We start from the raw sequence: 11,292 nt of genomic DNA on the forward strand, positions 1-11,292 counted from the left end.
GCTTTTTTAACACCCAGGAGCAAGATAACACCTGGTTTGAAACCTTGCGGTGCGCCGTCTAAGTGTCAAAATGGGGTGTTATTATAGCTTTGACACCTGACCGCTGCTGATACTCTTAGTATTTGAGATTCTATCTAAAATATTTTCATTTTCGTTTGTGTCTTCAATGTTACTTGTTTACTTTAATTTACTGTATCATAATAAGAGATGAATGTTATACAAACAATGAGTGTTGATCGATTGAGATGCAAAAAAAAATACAAACGCAACGTTATAGCGGTCCTTAGTTCGGAGCCAATTAATTTAAAGATTCAGTTTTGATTTCAAAATTAATTTATCCGGATGAATAACAGTATCAAAATTACAATGTCTGTTATAAATAATTCATTGAGTTCGGAATTGTTTGTCTTAATCTGAATGGTTGACTGCGACCTTTACCTTGAAAAACTTGAATTCTAATTTATCTTGACTGTTTCTTGGCTCGTACCTAGATAGGTTTGAGGAGTGAAATATAAGTTATTGAAATTCTCATTGGGTTGATTGGAACGTGTTCAGACAATGTAAAAAAAAATTGAATAATATTTCAATGTCATGAATGTATTGATAAGATCTTTAATCCTACCTACCGCTGGAAGTGTTCGTAAAATAATGCTGGTAGTTTCACAAAAAATTTATAATTTTTTTGAAAAATAACCCCAGAAACGACTTTGTTTGTCGATCGGTTATTTTTTCCTGCCCAAATGTGCGTGAGAAATGTCAAAAATCAACTGTATTGACCATTTTGGTATAATTCTGGACTGGACTGGAAAATTCACCTTAAAAGCGACCATGTTTTTAGACTTTTTTCCCCATCTCAATCCGTACACGAGAGCAAATGCGCGTGAGAAAAGTTTACTTAAAAATCTTTTATTCAAAAAGAAAAATTTTAACCTCTTTTTCTGCACTGAATTTGGAAGATTTCAAAATGTATGTTTCAAATCCATTTCTCTTTGCTTCCGAATTTTTTTCACCTTTGATATTCAATCAAATTCTTTGTTTCAAAGTTTTGTTAAAACCATATTTCGAAAGTAATTATAGTTTACGAAATGAATCCATTCTTCAAAAAACTATAATTTTGAATAAGGGTCATTTTATAATGTACCTTAACCGCTGCCCAGTAAATAAGAAATAATTTCGCTATAACTAAACTTAAGCCTAGTCCACACTAGGCAACTTGGACTGCGATTTCGGTTGCTGAGACTGGTTTATGTTTACATCCTGGTTGCTGAAGGTTTCCCATACTAGTTGGAAGACTTTAGACGAGACGAGATGCAAATGTAAACAAAAACAAGTTTCAGCAACCGAAATCGCAGTCCAAGTAGCCTAGTGTGGACTAGGCTTTATATATCGATTTCAATGCTATTCCACACCACCAAAACGAATTTTGAATGGTAAAAGAACAGTACTATCTTGATGCAAACGAAGGTCAATTTTATTTTCTTGCCGTTGCATGGAATGTCAAAATCATATGTTTGTGTGAGTGAGTTCATTTAATGTTTTGATTTTGATGTGACGAATTCACGTTTGTTTTATTTTACCCATGGATAAAAACAATTACACCATTACACGTGCGATATTCAAAAAATGGTTCGAAATGTAATCAATAGAAAAAAAAATATGAAAAAATACCTTAACAACAGAACAGGAAAAGCTAAGCTATTCTTACTAAACAGACTCGGATGATTGAGATTATTTATCAAGAATCATCATTATGTCAACCAACGCACTTTGTTAGAAATTGTACTAAATTTGCAGGAAAATGCATCATCTCGAAGCCCAAAATATTGTTTCCACAACTGCCTCTTCCAGTGGTCGGTAAAAGGGCTAGTTTGATATCCAAACTTAGTTAGATATTTTGAAAAGGAGACATTTCTCGAATGTGACTAAATTATTCATAGAAAGGGTAGTTTTAGGATTTATTGGAGAAAAAAGTGAATAAAAATCTACCACCGGTTTTTGTTGTAGATGGGAACTTAATGATATTTCGTTTTTGCGATTTTCATAAGTTTCTTCTGTTAACAAAACATTGTTTTACAGATTTTGTAAATATCACCTCTACTTTTGTTTTATTCAGTTTTTGTAAACCCGAATACGAAAATATTGTAACATAACAGTTCCTGTAGTAGTTATAAAACGATTAGAAATAGTGTAAAAAAACGTTTAGAAAATGATATCTGAAACCATAAAAAACATTGCACTTATCTTGAATTCCAAAACGACGGTCTGTTGAATATGGCGTTAAGTTATGTTACTGTTTAAAAATGTTTAAACCTCTATATGGAGACACTGTTTTAGGAACAGTTAGGGTATGGTTTCTAAAACGCTTATAAATAACGTTTTCAGGGTATTCAACTGATTCTAGAATGAACATGTGTAGGCATATTTTAAACGATTTATCAAACCGTCAATCGAACTGTTACGGAAATCGGAATGATCATTGTACGAACCGTTTGTACTAAGATTACTGTTTTATTAATAGTGCCTCATATAACGTAACCATTGAAAATTATATCATTAAACTTATAAGAAACGATACAAAGAAAACTGTAATATTTACAGTCAGTTTAAGAATAAAAAACGCTAGTCAATACGGTCTCAATCATACATAACGATACAAATATTTTGGTAAAATTTCTTTATTCATTGTATTTATTTATTTCACATTTTAACACTTAATGCACTTTAATCTTGCACTTGCACTGTTACCCACTTTCAAAATAACAAAATATATCGGGTTTCATGTCCCTCCTGTTCGATTTTATGTTGCGATCGGCCTTTCTTCGGAATGTAAATAAGTGCCTCAGGAGCACTCCCATGGAGCTGAAAAATGCATATCAATTATTAAAAACTTACCAAAACACGATATTATATGTTAAAAGCTTACCTTCATTGGCTGATTTCCAAAAAATGCATCTTTTAAATCTTTTTATCGGGTTTCATGTCCCTCCTGTTCAATTTTATGTTACGATTGGCCTTTCCTTGAATGTAAATAAGTGCCTCAGGAGTACTCCCATGGAGCTGAAAAATGCAAATCAATTATTAAAAACTTATCAACACACGATATTATATGTTAAAAGCTTACCTCCATTGGCTGATTTCCAAAAAAATGCATCTTTTAAAAAGATCCCAATTTATTTTCTCCTCAATAAGAAAATTTCTCGAACAAAAATGGCTGACTTGAACATGTGCTGTCAATATTTGCTTAGCTCTGTTCAATGATGAATTACTGATGTTTAATTATTAGAGCAAGTTCACTGGTTGAGATGGAGATAGAAATTTCGAAGGTTTACAACACATCACAACACATTTGCCGTACACCGGTGTTGGGAAAATCTGATATTCGAACAGTTTCGCGCTGCAAAATTTGTATCGTATAACACTTTTTGGCCGAGGGTGATAGAAAAACACGATGATTTGCAACACCGAACCGAGTGATAGAGTCGGCGTTGCAATACAGTATTCGTGCATGAAACGCTTCGGTGCTGCCATCTTTCTTATGCTCAAAACCTTAGTTGAGGGGAAAATAAAGGAAATTGACCAATTTCAGGATTTTAAAATAAAGTGATATTTTCTTTTGTAAACAATTCTCTTATCACTTAAATTGATACGAATAACAAAGAAGTTAATCAACTCTTTAAAACCTACAGCCAATTTTTGTCATGCCCTTGCCAATTGAGTGGGCTATCATACATTTCGAGGCGCAGAGATGCCAGATAGCTGCCCGAATAAAAAAATACTGTTACCAAACAGTTACCATAATAGTTATAAAACTATTGGGAACAGCGTAAATAAACTTTTAGAAAACGATAACTGATATCGTAAAAAACATTCCACTAATTGTGAATTCCAAAACGACGGTCTGTTGAATATGGCGTTAAGTTATGTTACTGTTTAGAACTATTAAAACTATTGTATGGAAAGACTGTTCTGCAAACAGTTGAGATAACGTTCAAAAACCGCTCATGGAAAACATATTCCGGCCATCAGACTGTTTTTGTTATAGTCATTCTTAAAGTTCACTTGTAACTGAACGTTTACAGTAATAATTGTAGAACGATCCGATATGACGTTCTTCCAACGCTATGCGTACCGTATTCTGAATCGTATGGGAATGGAGCACGCACACATACAAAAGAAAATTCTCATTTTTGTGAAAAATTTAAAAAAATGACGATTTTGTTATTTAATAAATCTTTATTTTATTCACTTAAATTATGTACACCATACTATACATACCATCAACAAACATAATTAACCATCAATTATCAACCAACATCGGATGTGCGAGTTGACACAGTGGTCGAATGTAAAAAAGATCCTCCTGGAGCGGCGGGTACCGGGTCTTTACCATCTTTATAACCTTACGACTCGGACTGGTACCTTGTATCGCTTCTCCACCAGGAGGAGGTCTCATTTCCGACACACGGGCGGAACATTGGCTTAGCTGCTGGATCCCGAAGTCAGGATTGCTCCTTCCAGCGTGAAATCGCTCCTCCAGCGGATATTTAGCTGAAAAAAAAACCCTTCTAAATTGGTTGATTTTAATATTTGTATGTGAAGTTTACCTGTTGCAAACATCGCTGATGGTGTCCTGGTGACAGACATGACTGTCTTGATAATCACGGCTACCGATAGCCGTCAGTCGACCGCCAAACGGAAGAGACTTGTATTTAATTGCTGCTGGTGGAATGGCACACGGAACTTCTTGGAGGAAAGCGCGCGGAAAACGTAAAGTTGTTTTTTTATGCTGTCGGCAGGGATGCCAACTAGACTGATTTATGAATATTGTACTACATAATATGAAATTAAAATGTGATAATAAAACGTGAGTAATTAATGGATTTTAGAAACAGGCAAATTTCAAAGACATAGATTTGGAATTACTATTATTGAGAACTAATTGAACGAAAGTAGAAGTCATATTTCCTAAACTCAAACAGCATTGTGTTCTACATAGTTGAGTTAATTTTTATTTTATCTTATTATTGCCTCATGAGATGAATAAAATAATGCTCGAAAAGATCGAAGCTTAAAAATCTTTGTTTGTTAAAAGGGTTAAAATGTATAGATATGTTAAACATTTAAGTAACAAAAAGTTTTTTTTTAATGGATGCGATGTATTCAACTCAACTCAATGCTCATTGTAGACAGCGTGATATGTAAAATCCAGATCAGAATATCATAAACTGTTGGAATCTTCAAAAGAAGTTTTAGCTTTGTATAGGGGCTTGTGATATAGCTCAGTTGGTATGTCAGTTGCTTCCTAAGCCGATGTTCGCAATCAACTATAATTCTGCTCGTTATCGATTCAATACATCTAAATTTTATGGAAGTTTTTTTTTGAACACTGCATCTGCGTTTATTTTTTTATTTTTATAAATCTGTGATTTTTTTTCAAATCATCTGGCATCTCTGACCCGCGTGTCGGTCATTTTTGACATAAGTTGACAGAAGACATGAACGCTTTGCGTTATGGTTTGAGAACAGTTTTACGCTTATTGATAAAACTGAAGTAAATCGTTCAACCATTCATTCACCTTTCCAGATACCTTCATTTATTCACTTTAACGTTAATTTTAAGTTCTTATCGTTGTAGAAGTAAAGTTAAAATAATAGCTACGTTTACAGAGACAATCACTTTTTCTGGAGTCGTAGATATATCGTATTGACTATTTAAGTTATAGTTTTTTAGTATGCGGGTGGGTAAATAAATTTTGTTTGTTTGAGCGGTTTTCGGGAGTAGGAGTTTCGTTTTTTTATTTGAAAAAGTTATTCCGTCGGAATGTCCGGTATCAAAGTTTGAACGCCGCCTTTAATGGTCCATCATCTTTAGAAAACGGAACCCTCGCTGTTAATTCGTCGAGTGTCAATCATATCAAACGCAAGTTATTTTATAATTAAACCCCATATTCCAAATTTTAGGTTGTGCTGCCGGAATGCACCAAATTTGGCTTCCGGTGGGTTGGATCACTGATCCCTTTGTTGAAACACGGTCAGGAACGGTTCTGATATCGGAACGTTCCACAGGTGGGACCTGGTTGGATTTTCAGAGAAGGAACAAGAAATGAAACGGCCGACCAATATAAGTTTGTATTAAAAGTTACCAAACATAAACACTTAATTTAAATTATATGTAAAACTTCATCAGTGGTAAAACCTTTAAATTCGAAGAGTCCATCAAAGACCAAATTCACTTTCATTTGTGCTCTACTTGCGTTTATGAAAAAAAAAATCGTGCCGGAACCAAACAAAATCAACAAAGCTGTTGTTTGATAGATGAGACATGCTCAGTTAAGTGAAACTTGTAAACTGATCCAATGCAAAACTCTCTCAACAACTTAGAAATTTTTTTAAGAATGGTCATTCTAATGAAACAAAATTCGATCCCTGCTCACTGGTCAATGATTTAATCAGATCAATTTGACATTTGAGCGCTTTTTTTGATTTTTTTTCTTATGAACTGATTATTTTTTTAAATATTGGAATGGAATTAACTTATACAGTATTTGTACATACACATTAATAATAAATTTTTCATATTAGCATTACTATTTCAATAAAGTGAATTTGATTTCAATTTTTAAACGATCAATTCGAAATAGGAAAAAATAGTAAAAATACTAAACAGCAAATGCACTTGGCATCGCTGGTTGCCCCCAATTTTATACCTTCGTTTTCTATCACACCGGTGGACGGCCAACATTTTTGGTCTATTTTTCACGATACAAAAATTCCCATCTGTGCTACAGCTGTCAAAATTTCTACCACTTTTTCCCAACACCATTGGACTTGCTCTTAATAATGGAAGATATACGATTTATGTTACAGTTTTTTTAGAAATCAAATTTGAAGGTACATAGAACAGGTCTGTACCATTTTGACAGAAGGCATGAACGCTACAGATAACAGTTTGAGATCTTTTGTACGATTGTTGATAAAACTGAAGTAAATCGTTGAACGGTATCTTTCACCTTTTCAGACAACATCACATTTTCACATTAACGTTCATGAAAGATTCTTATCGTTTTCGAGGTAAAGTTCAATATTATAGGTACGTTTACAGTGACAATCACTATTTACAGAGCAGTAGATAAATCGTATCGACTGTTTGAGGTTCAGTTTTTTAGTATGCGGGAAACCTCTATAAATTCGAAAAGGTGAAGGGTTTTGAGAAACTCTAACTGAAACAAATTGTTCAACAAAATTTTGTAAGAATCTCGTCCATTCAACTGATTCACACATTCATATACTGTAGTGTTACAATATACAATCAAAGGAATGTTTTCACGATGTCATTTGTCGTTTTCTCCATATCGTTTTACCCATAATTGGGTCGTCACAATATTTTTCTACTCGGGAAACTTGAACTTACCCTTGACGGAGGTTGCGGGGTTAACGAAATCTTGCAGTTGAAAGTGATCTTCACAAATGAAGCCAAAGATGTCATAAAATGGTTATTTTTCAACCACAACGCAATAAGAAAGTGGAGCATAAAAACCCCAAGTTTTCATTCAATTTTCATTTCTGTCGAAGTCGATGTATTTTAATAAGCTTTATGGTTGAATTCTAACCACATTTGGTTAATGCGATCCAATTCAAAAACGGTTTTTAGTGGTTTTAGAAATATATCGTGTGATTTTTTTTCTATTAAAAGTAGGTAATCAAAAACGACCGTGTTCATCGCTAAATGTAAAAAAAACAAATAGCAAATTGCGAATGTGTGTGTGATACATTGAGATTTTTCCTTTTGTGTAAGTGGGCGTTAGTTTCACGATAACCCGTAGATAGCGCTGCGGAACAAGCGCCAAAATCAGCTTTCAGTGGTCAGTCTGGGTATCTGGTGTCTGCGGTCGAATTCACAGTGCGCGCGAAGCGAAGTGCGAAGCGAATTTCTAATTCGCGCGAAAAACCGCTTCTCATTGAAACACGTTGAAAAAAACATCGACCGGCCACAGTGCAAGCGAATTTTTGTGCGAAGACCCGGCTCGATCGCGTGAATTCATCCTGTTCATCCAGACATACACTGAAAATATTCTCTCGGATATTTTGTATCGCAAATGATTATTTATCAAAAAATCTTTATCAAAAGTTTATTGATTTAATTATCATTGCTGTTTCTGTGTCGGTTATGAAAAATGCACGATTTTTTAGTACGGATTTTCGAAAAAAAAACGCGGTTTCAGTCTTTTTCAATTGAAACAAATTGTAACTGGCAATAAACGACCGGTGGCATGAAAGCCCCACAATATGTGTATAGGGTGAAGGGGCTGAACGGATAGAAGTTGGAATTAGTTGTCCGACGCCATCTTGAAATCCGATATGGCCCCTTCGACTCAACTGATAAATGCTGGAAGTGACTGAAAAGCACATGAAACTCCCACAATATTGGTTTTAGATGAAAGTGCTCAATAAGTACACGGAGAAAAAAGTATAGTATTTTTAACAATAACCCACTTTTATTCAATCATATTTCTGATTAATTCTCGGCTAACTATAAATATCAAACTTTCAATTATATATACAATTGATTATCGGATTGTTTTTTTGTGTCCAACAATGCATATAATAGATTCAATTATACCGATATGATTGATTTTGCGCACTCAACTATAAATATCATAGATTCTACTACATACGTATGATTGAATTTCTTCATTCTACCATAAATATGATAGATTCAACTTTAATTGTATGATTGATTCAATTATATATATAGTAAATTTAATTATACAAAAACAGTTGATTCAATTATATTTGTACTTGATTCAATTATTGTGTATTATAGAATTAAAAGTTTATTTTATTTGATTTATTTCATATATACAATTAAGAAAAGTTAGATTTCGGATGTTTTATAGGTTTTTACTAGGCTCAGAACCTTTAATTTTGGTTCCGAAATAAAAGCTAGCAAAAGAGTAGGACCATTGTATTTCTTAAAATTAATTTATCATTTTAATGTGTAAACAACCTCAACCTCCATAAAATAACCATATTATAGATCATCATTTCCAGAATCAATCGTGGCTGGTGATTCTGGAAATGATGATGATGGTGATGGTAGTTAAAATCACCGAAGCGCGAGCTGCACCAGGACCTTCTTATTCAGTTGGGCTATTTTGGATCCACTAGCTGGCAATCGACGAAGATGCCGAAATAGGATAGATTTCAGCACCGGCGTTCCCGGAGCGCCGATCACTGCTAGAGTTGCTGGAAAGCATACGAGCGAATGGAACGCGTCCATTAAAGGAGCTACGGAAACCGGATCCCCCGTTGCCACTGTATGGCATGTTGCCTTCGGTAGAACTAACGAAAACTTGCCTTCCAGCCGGTAGTGAAGCTTGATGAACGGTTGCAGTCACGGTTGATTCTACGGGGCCAACAGATGGGCAAATCGAAGTCAACTGAGCGGGCTGGGAATTCTCGATTACAGTAACTGTGACTGCTGGAATGTAGCTGTTGGCTGTGCTGTTCGTGTCCTCTTCGAGTGCTAGCGGTGGCTTTTGGTTCGGCGACTAGTCTGTGGTTGTTCCGATGATGGAAGGAGCTGACGATTCAGAAGTCGATGAAGAGGAATTTTGTTCTGGAGGAATCATTCGGGAACCTCTAGCTGCTCCAGTATTTCTTCCGTCTGCTTCCCGCATGCTACCTGCAATTACGACAATTCGGATGATTTTGGAAAAACACATTTGAACGATTAATATTAATTACCACCCGTATCCGAATCTGCAAGACTCATTTCTGGTACGGAAAAAAATTGTCACCTCCAGCCGCGAATGTAAATAACTGAAATGGCGGCAAGAGAAAAATCTGAACATTGATGCCAGTTAAACCAAATATATTTATTATAAAATGCTTTAAATACACTCTAGTTTTATTAACTATATTTATGCTTCAATACCTAGAATCAATCATACATTTGTAGTTGAATCTATCATATTTACAATTGAATCAATTATACCACAACAGTTGAATCTATCATATTTACAGTTGCATCAATTATACCACTACAGTTGAATCTATTATATTTATGGTTGAATGCCTAAAATCAATGAAACAATTGTAGTTGAATCTATCATATTGACAATTGAATCAATTATACCACTACAGTTGAATCTATCATATTTACAGTTGAATCAATTATACTACTACAGTTGAATCTATTATATTTATAGTTGAATGCCTATAATCAATCATACAATTGTAGTTGAATCTATCATATCTACAGTTGAATCAATTATACCATTACAATTGAATCAATTATTCCATTACAATTGATTCTATTATATTCATAGTTGATTGCATAAGGTCAATCAGCAGTTTGTAATTGAATCTATTGTATTTATAGTTGAATGCATAAAATAAATCATACAGTTGAATGCATTATATTGATAGTTGATTGCGTAAGAACAATTAGAAAATTGTAGTTGAATCTATTATAAAAGTAGTTGAATGCGAAAAAATCAACTGCATTTCGATTATTGGTACAACAAGCTGAAATAATTGGAACAACTGTCGTCTTTTTTCTCCGTGTAGAAGTCGAATTTGGCTGTCCGACGCCATCTTGAAATCAAAGATGGCGATTTCCACTTAATTCAAAATGCAGTAAATAACTGAAAATCGCATGATCCATTCATTATATAAGAAATGAGTAAAAGTGATCAAAAGTAGATGAAAAATGACTGACAAAATTTTAACAAAAATTTTGAGAAAACTGAAAAAAATCACTGAAAGTAATAAACAAAAAATGAAATAATATTGACAAAAATATAAACAACTGTGGAAAAATATGAATAACTATAACTAAAATTTAAAATATGACAAAAATTGAGAAAAAAATATATGACAAAATTATAATCAAAATTTGACAATAAAATGACCTGACAGAACTAATATAAGGACAAATATTTGACAACAAATTTACAAAACTGACAAAATAATAATAAAAAATTTACAATAAAATCACAAAAATCGGACAAACCTATATAAAACTATAAAAAAATTGTTACATAGGTGGTAAAAATATGTCAAAAATTTGACATAAAAATGAAAAATATAGGCTAGAATATGACAAAGTTCTGAAAAAAATATGACAAAATAATGACAAAAATCTGAAAAAATTATGAAGAATGAGATAAAAATATAACAAAATACTTTCAAATATATGTAAGAAAAATGATAAAACGTTGACAAATACGACATTAAAATTACAAAATTCTAACAAAAAAATGACAAATCCGAATATATAATGATGAA

The 11,292-nt window shown here is 33.4% G+C and overlaps 1 long non-coding RNA gene across 1 annotated transcript; it reads right to left on the reverse strand.

Moving 5' to 3' along the window:
- Positions 1-2,704: 2,704 nt before the first annotated feature.
- Positions 2,705-3,575, reverse strand: LOC129742414 (uncharacterized). Its single transcript, XR_008736536.1, has 3 exons — positions 3,122-3,575; positions 2,924-3,057; positions 2,705-2,859 (listed from the first exon to the last, which is right to left on the reverse strand). It is a non-coding gene; the product is annotated as an uncharacterized LOC129742414 (long non-coding RNA).
- Between the last annotated feature and the right edge of the window lie 7,717 nt (positions 3,576-11,292).

Source organism: Uranotaenia lowii, chromosome 1 (genome assembly GCF_029784155.1).
Source record: "Uranotaenia lowii strain MFRU-FL chromosome 1, ASM2978415v1, whole genome shotgun sequence".
NCBI lineage: Eukaryota > Metazoa > Arthropoda > Insecta > Diptera > Culicidae > Uranotaenia > Uranotaenia lowii.